The 17,594-nt window shown below is 42.1% G+C and overlaps 1 protein-coding gene across 2 annotated transcripts in view; it reads right to left on the minus strand.

The window, feature by feature from the left end:
- CWC27 (CWC27 spliceosome associated cyclophilin) overlaps window positions 1-17,594 on the minus strand; it is a 183,479-nt gene that overhangs the window by 109,645 nt on the left and 56,240 nt on the right. The window lies entirely within an intron of this gene.

Here is a 17,594-nt window from a genome sequence, read left to right on the forward strand (position 1 = left end):
AAAAAAATCGCAGGCGTACAGGTGGAGGAGGCGAGGGGATGGGCCGTCCATCGTCACCCATCTACGCTGCAGGGACAATCTGACTGCATGGCGGTGTCAATGCAGCGTCACTGGCTCCCCCTCCCCACTGGAAGTCAGAAGGTCCCTGCAGCATAGATGGGCAACGATGGACAGCTTCTAGGGAAGGATCGGCAGAGCGACAACTGGGGAGATGAGTAGAGAACAAGTGAGGGGGGTCTGGATGATGACAAGGGGGGATGAGGGGGGTCTGGATGATGACAGGGGGGATGAGGGGGGGTCTGGATGATGACAGGGGGGGATGAGGGGGTCTGGATAATGATAGGTGGGGATGAGGGGGGTCTGTATGATCATGGGGAAAGGGGGGTCTGTATGATGACAGGGGGATGAGGGGGTCTGGATAATGACAGGGGGAGGGCGGGGAATGATGACAGGGGAGGGCGGGGAATGATGACAGGGGAGGGAGGGGAATGATGACAGGGGAGAGGGGGGGATGATGGGTGATGAGGGGGTACAGGACAGGGGAGTATAAGCCTAGGCCCCTAATTTCACCCCAATAACCAAGGAAAACCTATTGTCTTGAGTATAAGCCTAGGGAGTATTTCCCACCATGGGCTTATACTCGAGACAATAGGTTTTCCTTGGTTATTGGGGTGAAATTAGGGGCCTCGGCTTATACTCGAGCATATACGGTACACCCCTGTCCTGTATCCCGCATCATGCTGTTGGCTTGTTTTAGGGAACGGTCTACTTACTGATTCTGTAGACTCTCACAGACTACAATCCCCAGGATCCTTTGTTCCAAGGTGGGAGGTGACTTCCCACACATCGGTTGCCCAAACCATTGCAGCACAGCACAACCTGACACACAATCTGGGGATCTGTGCGAGGATGAATGCAAACACATGTGCACAAGTAACGTCATCAGGGGCCTGGCTTCACACAACAGATGAAGCAGCCAAGCCCCCTTTCAGCACCTGACTTGTGATGTACTGACTCAGGCTGTACAGCAAACTGGGAAAGGTCCGAGACAACACTCATTTTGTAGGCTGCAAAAATTGTACTTCCAGGGAAAAGAAAGACAAAGAAATTAAATGCCAGCCACCATATATAGGTAAGTGATGTATGTTAGTAACTAGGCTAATTTTGCTGCCCCTACCTTACATAAAAAAAAAAAAATAATGAAATCCCGAAATACCCCTTTAAATATGCCAATGTAACTGTAACATATGTTGCCCCTATAACACATGTGGGAGTTTAGCTTGGCAGACATGGGAAAACAGTATAAGAAAATCAGTCAGAGATAGTGATACAGTTCAAGTGTAGGGCTTCTATTGCTCTTTACTGTGCAAAACTTTAATATGCAAAATTAACAAAGTCCAAGGGGGCTCCTTTCACACTACCGCTACTGCCAGTCAGTAGCGGGTCCGTTGGAAGATAGTGTGAGAAAAATTTGTGCTTGCAACGTCTTTTTCTCCAGCTATCTTCTGGCAGAATAACGGCCGCAATAACGGACGTCAGAGAATCCCATTCACGGGAATGGGATCCTCTGTGCCCATTATGCCTCCCGTTGGGCTCCGTCACACTAACGGCTGTTAAAAGGCAATAAAAATAAGAGAGAGAGCCTTGCTATATTCACATAAGTATTGTGGCTTTTAAAGTTCCATTCAAAACAGATGCCATGACACTATGCAGGACCCATGGTGGGAAGAATCTAAATGGTATTAAACAGACCCCAAATTTTGCCACTAATATGCAGCAGTAAAAGTCAGCATCTGAAATACTGATGTAAACTGGCAATGTACTCCCGAATATGTCTACTCAGGATAGGAATTTAGAAATTCAACTATTTCCATCAAGAGTTTTTGGAACGTTGTCACACAAAAAAACATTGCCAAATGTCTATTGTTGTCACATTGTGTATACAAAGAATGAGACACAAATATTTAAAGATCTACAGTGAACAATGATAGAAAACAATCGAGTCATTTCCATTAGAAATAGCTGATCTGGGTGTAGTGGCTGAAGTACAGAATTGTCTCTTATCTGATGCCTGTGTTGGGCTCTGTCTGTGAGGCGCACTTCCCCTTAGTTTTATCAAAGAAATGTATTCAAAGACAAAAAGTGTAAAATAATAATAATCATAAAACAAAAACTCACAAGCAATGGATGGTAACTGCTATGGCTTAGGTTGGCCCTAAATGACCTGAGGACTCGTGTGGAGCCTGAAGAAAAACACTGGTCATTTTGTTACTTTGATTTGTAAAAACATAACATGCTGGGTGCTAAACGTATTGAAAAACCTTTAGGAGGGTGGCATTTTGGGGGATTTTATTTAGTTTACACAGTTTACTGCATAGTATTATTGAGGATCTTCCTTAGTGTTGATATTTATATTTCTTTTTCTTTCTCCTGGCAAGGGAAAAAGATGGTCGGTGGCACCCGTCTTGTTCCCTTGCCAGGAAAGCGGTTTTTAACATAAAGCAATAAAAGCAAAGTTTTAAAGGTGAGTGCCCATTTTTTTTCTACACGTTATTTTAGTGAGATGTAAGCACTACCCTATGCATTTTATTGCCTAACTTGTACGTGTCTCCGTTAGTTATAATCATAGTGTCACCTGCCAATTCTTCTGTGCCCATAGTCAGTAGTTGCTTGGGCCACAAAAGTGACTTGGAATGGCTGCGTCCCTTATATCATAGGTTTCTAACTAGTATAGCACAGATTTAATGTGAATCTAGCATTACATTGGCACGAGTCTGACTACTGACAACTCCCCCACTGGTAAACACTGTACAGTGCTCAAACAGCTATTTATTGGGAATGCTAGGTGTTGGACCCCTGCCAATTTTGATTTTAAAAACCAGAATAACCCCTACAACATTAAATAGTTTTTCCCAACTAAAGGACTTGATCATGTGATCTCTTGAACACTGATATAATACACTGCAAAACGTCCATATTCCAGTTTATTATGCCTGTTAGACTAATGTAGTGCCTTGTGGGTGTACAAAGCTGGCAAAGCCGGGGGGGGACTCCATTACACAGTCACTGTAACAAATCAGCCCTCTCATGACACATCCTCCATCTTTTTCACCATTCAGGTGCTTTGGTGGTTATGAAGCAGTAAACATCCCCTTTACCATCCAGGCGATTGCAGCTGCAAAGCCAAGAATGTATGTATGTATTTAAAGGGTTAAAGGATCTCTATTACACCATGAAGAAATAAGGACAATATTTCCTTACTTCTGTTCATGTGATTGTAATTATTTTTACCTTTCTCTTTCTAGGCACTTAGTTCCAGCACTGCACAGCATGCCCAGCCAAGTGTAAAGTCGTGCCAAGGCAAGTGAACAGGCATTACTTTCACACCTATTGACCCGCCATACTGTATTGTAAGCACATGCTTTGGCACGGCTGATGTTCATCTGCCTTATAATCCCTTTTAAGTACATAAACCAGTAGCTAAAACAGAATATAGAATAACTTATACCATCAGATTCTATCCTAATTTCACTATTAAACAGACACTAAATCCGTTTTCCAAATAAAAATGCTCCGATACGATATATGAATACAATGCGTGCATCCAAAAATCTTTCTAGCGCTACCAATATTTTAGACTTTGAGTTAGGAAACGTGCAAATTCAGATTTTACACACTACATCACAGTTTTTTTTCCCAGCAGACCAATCATTTACTAGGTTATGGGACACAGATCTGTTGCCAGAAAGAGAAATATGGAAATTATTGATGGCTTCAAACTCTATACAGGCCTGAAAACACCAGAAAGTCAAAGAGGAGATAGGATTATAGAGACAGTACTAGGTTATGAAGAATTTTCATAGATGCAGGACATAGATGGATATTTGTCACAAAAGGAATTGTCCAATTCAGAAAGCTGATTTTTATATACCCTCTTAGGATGAGTTCATAGAGCGAGTATTCTGTCCAGGATCCTGATCTCTTGGCCACAATGGAGACCAGATACAATGGAGCATTTTTCACTCTGTAGTACCTGTCCAAATTGGCATTACACACACAAACAATTGGATTTAACGAGCACTGTGTAATGCTTTATTTCTACTCTGGTGGTGCTGCAAGGAAACGGTGATCTATGGGAAAACATTACAGTAGCTTTTCATAGATTAATAATGGGTTCCACGGCTTCTGTTTAAATTATTCAATGACTCCTACTAGAGTATACATGTATGTCTCTGAGCGCCCACATCTTTTGTCTCCCTGCCGCATGGAGGGTCCGTGAAGTTTTATACTACTAGGACGGTGAGTGCAAGCGAGCACATTTTTCTTTATACATGGATAAATGTATGTCTCTCAACAGAATTAGGGATTCTTAATACTTACCATGTAGCAAACAGAATAGCACAACAGCGAGATCAAAACTGGTGTCACCATGGGTCTTTCAATAGTGTTGATCACCCTAGGGCAGTATTTACTAAATGTGCCCATACACTTTAGGCTAGGTTCCCATTGCCACTGTGCTCCTTCCTGTTCTTGGCCATTTGGGCTGACTGGACCCGAAACGTGTCGGTGCACAACTGAAACCACTAGGTCCCAATGGATCCTGTTCACTTGAATGGTGTCCGTTGCGGATCCGGTATTCTACAGGAGTTTAGTGGAGAAACAAAATACGACAAGCTATTTTTTTCTCTACTTAACTCCCATCATGTGTGATCGGGCCCTTAGACAAGATTCGACTGAACCTGCCAACTTTGTCGGGTTTGGCCAACTGTCTAAAATCTATAATGGCCTCTTGACTCTCCCCTGAAAGATGAGATTGGGGAAGAGAAGGGTCAGGCATGTTGAATTTCCACTTGCTATGAACTATTCTAGGTTTTGGGTGCTATACAGAAATTAGAACACATTTTTTAGTCATATCCAAAACAAAAAATCCCATCTTTTGATCTATATAGTTTTGGGAATTTAAATATATAAAATGTATTTAAACCTAAAGAGCATCTACAAATACATTACAGTCTGCAGATGCAATACATACCATTCACTTACATAAGAATTACTCAATATAGGTATATTAGGTATCATCCTTCGTATGCCCATAACTACAGGGGTGCTTGGTAGTTCCCCACTACCACATCACAAAAAAAATATTTTTAATTTGGCTGCCAGGTTGGAAGACTATGTAACACTGACATCAGATGGATATGTTACAAGTTTACAACATATATACTTATTGACTCAAAGTTTCCTTCCAGGCAATAATTTAACATTCTGCTTGAAGGGATTTTTTTTTTTTTTTGCTTTTTTAATGCAAACAGTAAAAGACAATGTAAAGCAATGCACATCACTGTAATTTTAAGAACATTTATCTTTTCAGGAGTCACTTTGTAATTACAAAATTCCAGAACTTTATACAGAAGACAATGCAGCCTGGAATATCTTAGCTTGGTTATAAAAATGCACTCAAGTATTTCTTGGGTTTATGAAATTCATTTCTTTTTATGTACCATATGTGTAGACATACCAAGGAAAACCTTGGGTCACTCGAGGATAACAATTCTAGAGGAATGCGTAAGTTATCATAGCACTTTCATGATCCCGATATTCAGAAAACCTCTTCTTTTGATAGCATTACTTCCTGAGAGTCTAGCAGATGCTAATTGTGGCGCGGCACTGTTACACTGCAACCATGTGACACAATGTCTCGGGAAGCAAATGTAGGTTCTAAAAGCCAAGAAAATATGCTGGCATGCCATAAGCAATGAGCATCCGCCTATAGATCACATGCATCAAAATAAAGTGAAGACCAGGGAAGGAAAATGGATCAATCTGGATTGCGATAAGCGAGCGCCGCTTTAACCTTTGTGTGCGGCTATAAGACGAACACAGGGTTCAAAGCACAATCCTACAGTGACAGGCAGCTGGAGAACACTGCCAAACAGAAATAATAGGAGCCATTGGAGAGGAGAGCATAAAGCTGTGGGGGAACGATGTAGGGTTGTATTTTTATATTTTTCACTGGGCCTGCAGTATGGGGGCAATATGTGAGGAGACATGGCTGGGGGCAATATGTGAGGGGACATGGCTGGGGGCAATATGTGAGGGGACATGGCTGGGGGCAATATGTGAGGGGACATGGCTGGGGGCAATATGTGAGGGGGCATGGCTGGGGGCAATATGTGAGGGGGGCATGGCTGGGGGCCATAGGTGAGTTGGCATGGCTAGGGGCAATATGTGAGGGACATGGCTGGGGGCAATATGTGAGGGGACATGGCTGGGGGGCAATATCTGAGGGGACATGGCTGGGGGCAATATCTGAGGGGACATGGCTGGGGGCAATATCTGAAGGGACATGGCTGGGGGCAATATCTGAAGGGACATGGCTGGGGGCAATATCTGAAGAGACATGGCTGGGGGCAATATCTGAGGATACATGGCTGGGGGCAATATGTAAGGGGACATGGCTGGGGGCAATATCTGAGGGGACATGGCTGGGGGCAATATCTGAGGGGACATGGCTGGGGGCAATATCTGAGGATACATGGCTGGGGGCAATATGTAAGGGGACATGGCTGGGGGAAATATGTGAGGGAACATGGCTGGGGGCAATATGTGAGGGGACATGGCTGGGGGCAATATGTAAGGATGCAAAGTCATGGGGGCAATATGTGAGGGGGCATGGCTGGGGGCAATACGTGAGGATGCAAAGTCATGGGGTTAATATGTGAGGGGGCATGACTGGGGGCAATATGTGAGGATGCAAAGTCATGGGGCATTGCTGGGGGCAATATGTGTGGGGAAATGGCTGGGGGCAATAGATTTCTGCCCCTTGCAGATGACCTAGGAAAAATATAAAATGCAAACAAATGTCATAGTTTGTGTTTTTGTAAAGTAAGCTACTATTTTCATTTGGAAATCTGTTTAAGTTTCACATTTCACACTTGATTGCATTTGTTGATTACACAAAAGTATTTTTAGTTCTGCCTTTTAAGTTTCTATTAATAAAACTATTTACATAATATTTTGTTTGAGATTATTTTGCGTGCCATAACAAGTGGATTGTCATGAGGGACAAGTAAATTTGTGCTCCCATTATAGTCCCTTGGACAAGTAGTTTTTTTAAAACAATTTCCACACCCCTGTATGTGACAGATGGGCCTTTGGGTGCCCAGATGCATCTGTAACCTCTATACCCCCCATAAAGCTACATCCCTATAAAAATACCCATAAAGAGTTTTTTTTCAATTTGACTAAATATTTCCAGGGGACTCCGATTCAAAGTGAAAAAAAAAAAAGAACACAAATCGCAACCTCTGGTTGCTCTGTGTCCAGTACTACTGTTGTCCTGAAGTCCCTGATCACCTGTGTATGGTGTGATGGAGCTAGTTACCAGTCATAGCGGTCAAATGCATTTGTTAGGACTCTAAAGCAGTGGTGGTGCTGGAATGAGAGAATCAAAAGGGTGGTTATGTTTCTTTTCCTTTCCCAATCTATGTACCTTGGCAATATTTTGTCAAGCCTGGACATCTCCTTTTAAAGGGGCACTGCAGTGAAGGCTTTTCTTCTTATAAAGACGTACAGTGTGCCCACACTTCCCTCCCATGCTACCTCTGGTATTGCTCCACTTCCTGGTGCCGGAGGGTCAATACATCACATTGCCACTTAGCCAATTACTGGCCACAGTAGTGTCCCACTGGAGTGGCAATGTGATCTTATTGATCCCCCCCTCCCCCAGCACCAGGAAGTGGGGTGTGGCGAAGATTGTAGGCAGTGGGAGAGGGGAGAGCATGGGGGGTTATTTTTTTATTTATTTATTTTTTAAGTAGGCACCCTGGGCATCTTTATAGATTTTTTTTTGCTTGAGTACCCCTTAAAGGCATACTCTGTATATAAAAGACATGTAATAATAATTTAGCAAACATTTTGCCAGAACCTTCCATATAGTGACGCCATGGATATATACTGTAGCTGGTCCAAAAGAGGTAGATGAGAAAGGGAGGTAGCCACATCTTATCCATGGGACTAAGCTGCCCCTCTAACTCACATACTACTATAAAAAATAAAAAAAAATGCAGGAAAAGCTAAAATTCCCTGCTGTTTCCTCCGGCTTCTGACTGTAACAACTATAAGTGTCTGGCCTGCAATGACAGCATATTAGCAAACTTAGCAAAGCAAAGCTATGCTTTAGATATAATAGGCACAAAAAGAAAGTTATAAATAGAGTTGCGAAATTTCTTAGGAAACAACAGAATAAAACTCTTTCTAACCATTCCCCGCGCTGGAGATTACACTTGCTCATATTCCACCGCCTCTTATATTTGTCTCTAAGCTGATGACAGCATTGTCACTTTTATTCTGCTGGCACTCTTACCGAACCATTAGTCAAACAGATTTAACAAGAATAGAACAATAGCTACCATTGAAAGCGCTTCTCTTCTGCCAACAGGCAGGAAATGTCATTTCAGCAATCAGCGAAGTAAAACAACAGTGCTAGCCCAGCAATGCAGAGAGAAAGGAAAAAGAACCTACACTTAATACCAATCATAGGTGTCACTGGTAAAAAAAAAAAAAAAAAGTAAGAGGAAAACATATAAGATACTATGACAGGTTGATAAGCTAGGTTCACAGTCTGAACAAAATCATAACCCATATGAATGGATTTCTTAAAACATACAAAAACAAATAAAAAAAAAAGACAGAAAAAGGTCTCTTTTAGGTGTGAGAGATTAGCTCTGTAGAGCCAGACAAATGATGGCAAAGAGCAAACCTTCACACCAAGTACACAAAAATACTTCACACAACGCAAAATAAATTCCTGCCTGACCGTTATACAATCAAATTCTCCATACAGGTGGCTTACTACCAGCCACCCAACAAAACTATCACCAAATGTGTTATTTACCTTTTTGAGGTTGCAGACATCAGGACTCCAGCAACCTTCAGAAGTTCCTCACAGCCTGAGCCTGCGGACTGTGTTAAATAATGACCCTGATTTACTAATGGCCCTGAATGACTAAGAGTGGAGTGTAGTTTTCTTTGTGGGATTTAATTCCCTACAAGTATTTTTCCACAGTATTAACTAATGTTTCCCTATATTTTGCACGTTTCCTTTTTTATTTATTTTTTTTTTTTTTAAACACCTGCTCGGAGCGGTCGGGTTTTCCTGAGCTCAAATCCACCACATTTTCTGTGGAAACCTTAGCAAATAGAGTTGGTCGGGTTTTTAAATTTTTTGGTGCAAATTCTGGCGCAGGCCCAATTTTTGGCACAATTCGCCAAATTCTGGCACACAACCCGACCAAACAGGTCGGGTTTAAAATAGTAAATCAGGGCTAATGTCTTAAAACCCATTAACACCTGTGCTGATTTTGGCTGCACTGAAAATCTGCACTGGCCAGGAAACGCATGAAATGCCCCACTACCAACCTGGGTTTTATTCCAGAAAAATCTAGACAAGTCCTAAGCAGCTATGGTCTGTTAGGGAATCAATTATTGCTGTATTGTGACAGGTACCTTAGGAAAATATAGTGATCTAGACCACCTCTCCTGTCACTGTCTCAAACATATTGTTAATTATGTTTTGCAATGACATATAAGACTATTAACGGCTGAGAAGTCTTGAAGGGGTACACCGCCCCTAGACATCTTATCCCCTATCCAATGGATAAGGATTAAGATGTCTGATCGCGGGAGTCCCATCGCTGGGGACCCCCGCGATCTCAGCTGTGGCACCCCAGACATCCGGTGCACGGAGCGAACTTCATTACGCCCCGTCCCATAAACTTGCATTGAGGGGGCGTGGGCATGACGTCACAAGCCTCCGGCGCTGAACCGAATGCCAGGTGCAGCATGGAGATCGCCGTGATCAGACATATCTTCTATCCTTTGGATAGGTGATAACATGTCTAGGGGTGGAGTACACCTTTAAGATTTGAAAGAAATCTAAAGTTTCTACATCTTAGACGGATGATTTTGCCAGTAAACTTGCGGTATCACCAGCAAATTAAGGTGCCTATCAGCCACCATATGTGGGTATGGATATGATAACATGGAAATGCAGGGTATGGAGTAGTCCTGCTCTTGACTTTTACATAAAGCACTATTCAAATAAAGCCAAAGGATCTGTCAGCAGCAGCTAGCCAGCTTGTTGAAAGCCTCCAAGTAGAAACAGGGCTAGCATTGTTATTTTGCAGCAGCTTAGTCCTGACAGGTACAAGAACCACTGTGCATGATGACAATCTCTGTACGGCACTGCAGAATATGGTATCACTTTACGTAAAGCAATACTGTTAAAATTGCTATTTTTTTTTTTTTTTTTTTAGCAAACCCATAGTTAAGAAATATTGCACTTTTTAAATTGGAGTCACTTGGATTACTTTAGTAATAAACTGCTTCAATATAATTTTGATAACATGGTACTGAAAATGCTCACTTAATATGGCGGAGAGATTAATGTGCTAATAGTGAGAGGGCATTTTTTTTTCACAATAACGGTATGGTTTACTTCGCTTTGTCATCACGTCCAGTATCGTAAATACTGTAGTATACATTACAAAGGCCTAATGGGATGTACTTATTGAAAAACGTAGGTCAACTCTCAACACCTTGGCCTTTTGAGGAAATCTAAAACTCACAATGAATAAAGAACAAGGATAAGGAGAAGATGTCAGTAGGGATCCAGTTAAAAAAGAAGCTAATATTAGATGGTAACACTTCAGCATGGTAGATTCTCCTTACTGATGCCATAATGGGTTAAACAGATCTATACTGTTCCTGTGTGTGTCACAGAGGAGTCGGTCCTCGGTCCAGGACATCTCTCCATGACTAACAATAAACAAATGCTATGTTAGACTTAACTATGTAAGATGGCCAATGCAGGTCAAAATTGATGGCTAGAGACATAATCCCCCAGTCATTACAGCTCTGACTCTGCAATGATCAGCTGATCCCTTTGCCAGCCTCTATGTAAAAAGGACCCGTCTCTGTGAGACTATCTACTGATATCTACTGACATAACCACTTGTGGAATGCCAAATGACGCCAAAACATCTGGCTGACTCTCTATGAATCCAGTCAGAATAGATGCAAAAAAAGCTGCAATGGGGGGGGGGGGGGGGATCCCCCCATTGCAGCTTTTTTTGCATCTATTCTGACTGGATTCATACAGAGTCCCGGGATCTCCTGCACGGAGCAGCAATGCCCCCTCCATTAATCTCTATGGGAGTGCCGGAGATAGCCGAATGGCTCTCCCATAGAGATATATGGAGGGGGTGGAGTGATGTGACACTCCAGATGAGAGCTAGGACCACATACAGGAGTGCGCGGGGGGGGGTTCCCAGCAGTAGGAACCCCCTTGTTCCAAATATTATCCCTTATCCTATGGATAGGGGTATACGTTTTTCCCTTAATAGATCTCATAAGGCTGGGGGGGCTTACACAGCAATTTTGGCTATGACAGGGTTCGCTCACAAGTACGTGCAAAAAAAATCCATCTTGGGAATCGGTAACTGCCACTTATAGTTCACAATGTGACCATATTTACTTACCTTAGGCAGGGCCGAATGCTAACAGGAACTTGAGAGCAACGCCTCTCAGAGGTTACATGCAGCCCGACGGTATCATTAACAAGTTGATGAGATGAACTTAGTTTGCATATTAATTCAAGGCATTATATCTTTAAACTGGAGGGATGAAAATAAATGTATGCACGAATGCAGGGTCAGAATCCCTATACAGCCATGGCCTTAGTTTAAAGCCACTTTCCTCCAGCAATCCTTTTCCAGCAGTGAGCTCAGTATGGCTGCTTATCAAAAGGAAGAACAGGGAGCTTCAAACATTTTCTACTGCTGATTTATTCCTCATTAAAAAAGAATTTTGGTGCTGTAGTAATTGCCATTGACAGCCGTCAGCTATTCAGCCTTTAAAGTCACATAACTGTCCAGTTGAGAGCATCTACATCGACTGGTTGCAATTAAAAGAGAATAAAAGCCCATGTGTAGATTCCGATCTACCAACAGCAAACGATATATAACAGAAGCTACAAGGCAACAAGGGATTTAAACTACCGCCAAACAATACACATTATCTGTAAAACTGCGCAGACACTACACTTTTTTTTATATTGAACTATGGAAAATGATGTAACACTGCAACACCTGTATATTTAGCTTCCTCAATTTTTCTTTGGCTATTTAGAAAGCAAGGTTCAGAGTGGTCTCAAAAAATGCCCAAAAAATCTACAATGCTTTACATATGGCTGAAGTAAACATATACACTGTTCTAGACCAACAGTTAAAACATAAAACACAAAGCACTACTATAATTTGAATTAACATGTTGTCCTGACATGTCTAAAGTTTTGATCGCACCGGGTCCTGAGACCCATTGCAATTAAGAATGATAAACCTGTGACGTGCACAGCAGCGCTCTTCACTCCCCAGCTGGCCACCAGATCCGACCCTTTAACAGGATAGGGAATAAATGTCTGATAGGGGAGGTTCCGAACGCTTAAAACCCCTGCAATCTCCAAAATTGGGCCAGTCTTCTCCCTTAGAGTGCTCAAGGCTCCCACCTTCTGGGATAATCTGTTCTACAGAGTGACGGCCTGCTCCTCTAATAGAGTCCTGCCTTAGACTAAAGTCTATGGTGGCCTCTTGACTCTTCAATGTCAGAGGGGAGAAGGGTCGGGTATGTTGAATTTCTAATGCCCAACTATTTTGTTCTGGGAGAGATTTAAAATCTTAATCCTTAGAGTACTTATAAGCTGTTGTATACTACAGAGGAAGTTCTTTTATTTTAGAATCTCCTTTCTGCCTGACCACAGTGCTCTCTGCTGACATCTCTGCTCCGGACAGTTCCTAAAATGGACAGAGGTGTCAGCAGAGAGCACTGTGGTCAGACAGAAAGGAAATTAAAAAAAAAAAAAAAAAGAACTTCCTCTGAAACATACAGCAGCTGATAAGTACTGGAAGGATTAAGATTTTTAAATAGAAGTAATTTACAAACCAGTTTAACTTTCTGGCACCAGTTAATTGGAAAAAAATGTTTTCCAGTGGAGTACCCCTTTAAGCCACGTTCATACGGCCGATTCCATGCGTAGTCTCTGTCTGGAAAACATGGATGGACATTTTGCATATCTGAATGATCCGGAGAGTGCTAGCACCATTCAAAAATGTGCAGTGATATAGATGGCAATGCATTTCTGAGCAGAATATGCAGAAAGAATAGACATATCTATTCTTTTTGAGGATGCCGGAATCGGGATTTCAGTGGCAGAAAAATCTGCCGCGGAAATTCCGCTGTGTGAACAGTGCAGCAGAATCCTATTGAAATCAATGGGACTCTGCTGCAGGGGAATGTCCGTGCAGAACAGTGACGTACACATACACCCATCCAGTATATCTAGTACTATGCTAGCCTATACATTTTGGAAATAATAAAAACTTTTTACTGTGCATAATATGCATCACACACATTTTAAAGATAAGAATCGCAGGGGTCTACAATTATTTTACATGGCTTTTGTCTTGCATCTCTCTTTTTTATGGCTGGATCTTTAACAGCCAGATGTTTCCCCAGTGGCAATCATGAAACAAGGATTAGCGGACAGCAACAAGGAGTATACAAGGGGGGGCAATTACAACTTTAGGAAAACAGTAATTGGAGAGCAGTTTCAAGTCTAAATACCGTCCAATAAAAAAAGGAGTATGGCTATAAAACTCAGGGTATTATGTGTTTTTACAAAAAGAGGCAGGTTACAGTGTCTATCCCACATTCACTGAAGCTTGCACTCTAAGCCGCTCGACTCTCCCATCCATTTAAGCACAGGCAAAAAGGACCATACACTTTTGCAATTAAGCTACTGTACAAAACCACATGTGCTCGCTGACAACTGAAGGTTTTGTACGGCTTTGAAATGATATCTTGCGCCGCGCGCTGTGTTAACAATCCGCAGTAATGTGGATTACACTTTCTCACCTTCCACCACACCAAGTGCATTTTCACGGGTCAGCTAAGCATCATATTTTTTTTTTCCAGGTGACTAGACAAATACTTGCAAAGACAAAAGAAAAAAAGCAAAGTTAAAAACACACTGAATCATGCCAAGTAGCAGCAGGATGAAGTGTACCACACTAACAATCCCGTCTTTGTACTAGTTCAACACTATACCTTATAAGATGCTTTGATGCGGGGCCAAGAAAAACCTCAGCTGGGATACAGTTTTGTGCCTAAACAATCTGTGATTGTGTTTAATGTACTATAGCAGGTCTGACTTCAGGATTCTGCCAGTCACCCACCACAGTATAATGCTTGAGCTGTTCTTCATTTATTTATTCATTCAGGGTAGTATTTTTTAAGGCAGTGTTTCCCAACCAGGGTGCCTTCAGCTGTTGAAAAACTACTACTCCCAGCATGCACGGTCAGCCTTCGGCTGCCCGGGCATGCTCAGAGTAGTAGTTTTGCAACAGCTGGAGACACAGGGGTTAGGAAACACTTATCCAAGGGGAAGAAAGGAGGTTAAAGGGTTTATCCAACATAACGCAACTTATGGACATGCTTAGGAAGGATTGTCTAGGATTGACTAAATGGCTGTAGGGAGAGTGAAACCATAATGTTGCTGCTTTCTTTTTGTAAAATGACTATTTCCTGTTGGAGTTCCCTCCTTCCAACTACAAGTCCCAGGATCTCGTTTTTGTCAGTGTGAGGTCACTTTTCTCCCTCCAACACATTGCCCCCCCCCCCCCCTACCCATTGCAGCACAGCTAGGCTCCCTTCCATGTGTGCTCTGTTTTAAACTACAATTCCCTGCAGCCCTGTGGAGAATGATTTCCCTCCAACCAAGCGGTCACTCTGCCTAGTGAAGCACAGACTGGCACCTTTTCAACATCTGACTAGTGATGCAATGTCTCGGGCCAGACTGCAACCTAGGAATGGCTTGAGACAACACACATTTTGTATACAGCTAAAAATGAACATCAGGGCAAAGATCAAAGAATTGTGAGACCAGTCATGGAACCCAGATACAGGCCCTATATTATGAACTTCCCTTACTGTAGCAAGGTAAAATAAAAATCCCTTAATACCATTTTAAATAATACCTTAAAAACATGGGCATATGATTTTCTAGGCTACAGACTAGCTCTGCAGCTGGAGGCATACCATAAGGCTTTAACACGCGTGGAAAGGCATCTTTCCACGCGTGAATTTCTGTACAGAATACGGCAGAGAAATTCCTGTTGCAAAAGTGTCAGCAGAGTCCCATTGGTTTTAAAGGGGTTCTGCTGCACATGTCAGCTCTTTCAGCAGAATCCGCTCAGATATACATTGTTGTCTTTTATTACAGTGGCCACTGTCCCCATAATTGGAAACAGTTGTTATCCATTGCTTGGTGCTGGACGTTGAACCTTGATCTTATGCACCAATCCCGTGCAATGGTTGATTCTGGTTGCCCCTATATCCCTCTGTTAATGATAGACCAATAAATGCTTCATGGTGTTTTGCCCTTAGCATGACACATTTAAGTGAAAGTACTACCTGCTTTTCTTGTGACCAATATATTTATTAAGTAAACGGTAGAGAAAATCAGCTCAGTTTTGTCCTGTAGCCACTCAGTATTTGTCCTGTAGCTTGCTCAGGGATCAAATTACAGGCAATACGAGACTATGGAGAGGGGAGGAGGGATATGAGAGGAGAAGTGCGAACACACCTGGTGCACAGAGATAAAGAGAGACAATACAGGACAACTCTGTAAGTAAGAGATCTCACTCCAGGGCTTTATACACAGTTTAGACTGCTCACTGCTTCTTCAGCATGCCTTTCATACTGTGGCTACTGCTATTTTGTGTACAGTGGTCCCTCAAGTTACAATATTAATTGGTTCCAGGACGACCATTGTATGTTGAGACCATAACTCTATGGAAACCTGGTAATTGGTTCTGAAGCCCCAAAATGTCCTCCAAAAATAGGAAAAAGTGAGGATTAAAGAAAAATAAGTATATAACTAATATAGATAAAGCAAGTCCTCACATATAAAAGTAAGATGGATCTGCTGGGAGCTGTAAATCACTGTCTATGTCAGTGTTTCCCAACCAGGGCACCTCCAGCTGTTGCAAAACTACAACTCCCAGCATGCACGGACAGCCGAAGGCTGGAGGCACCCTCTTTGGCAAACACTGGTCTATGTAGAGGACAGAAGGACAGAAGCTTCTTCAGGGTCCTGTACAGAACACGCAGTGTCCTAAAAAAAAGGAAAATGGAGCCGCCCTCACCTGGTGTCCAAAGGAGCAGCTAACCCTGGCACAGGTAAAGAGTACAGAACATGTAATACCTCCCTGTACTGTAGGGGGCGCTACCAGACACCAGTCATTGCCTGCACTTTAGTAATACAGGTAAAGAGTACAGAACATTTAGTACCTACCTGTACTGTAGGGGGCGCTAACAGACACCAGTCAGTGCATACACTTCAGTAATACAGGTAAAGAGTAGTACAGAACATGTAATACCTCCCTGTACTGTAGGGGGTACTACCAGACACCAGTCAGTGCATTCACTTTAGGAATACAGGGGTTTTACCAGTGAAATGTCCATTCTGATTGGTCGGTTCTTCCAGCCATTGACACGTTTCGCAGATTCCATAGCATTGTATGTTGAGTCTGGTTTCAAGTTACAATGGTCCAGAAAAGACCATTGTATGTGGAAACTATTGTATGTTGAGGCCATTGAAATTTGAGGGATCACTGTATACAGACATAGAAGTGCAGGATCTCCTCTTCTGTGCATGCAGTGTATGTCATAGGTCTATCAGATAACTCACTTCCCCATGCCCCCCTCCTAGTCTTCAGCTGGGTACCATATAAAATATGATTTTTCTGAATCATTTAATGTGGGATCCACTGTTCGGCTAATATACCATGACATTTTTATTCCTTCATATAGGATATTTCAATGGGTTATCCATTGAGAAAGGAGCAGCTTATGGTAAATGGAACAATATCTATTTGTACAGTACTATGCAGTATAATGTTCTATTCCTTTTGAAGAAATACAGACTATTTAGCATTTATTTACTGGGAAGCTTTATAAATTGTGATTTATGTCATTTTCACTGTCAATCAGTAAGCACAGCAGTCCCAGGAAAAATAATCTGTGTACGGGCATGCCTTTTTATGTACGGTAAACTCTTTTACAGTCTAGCTTACTATTGCCAACTTCAGCTCTTTGCATATGGCACTTAAGCTATTTAAATGAGCAAAACGGGGAGTGAGATAAGTGCCAAGCCACGAGTCAGCTATATTAAAAGCTCTGCTTTATATGAATGAATGATCAATCTAATGAAAATTTGCTCTAAACTCTGTGACCTGTTTCCAGTTTGGACTTCACTGTGACAGAAGAATGTATCCTATTTAATTGACTATAAAAATAATGTATACTCCTTATGGGATGTATAAAAATGCCCCAACAGATACCACGTCCAAAACGTACTAAACACACTGTGTACAAGGAACTTTATATTTAGATTACAATTACAGACTGCAGACAGAAAAAAATTCATTAAAAAATTCCAGGGCGCTTCTAAACTGAAAATTCCAGAAGTAAATAAC

The sequence above is a fragment of the Hyla sarda genome, chromosome 1 (assembly GCF_029499605.1).
Source record: "Hyla sarda isolate aHylSar1 chromosome 1, aHylSar1.hap1, whole genome shotgun sequence".
NCBI classification, from domain to species: Eukaryota; Metazoa; Chordata; class Amphibia; order Anura; family Hylidae; genus Hyla; species Hyla sarda.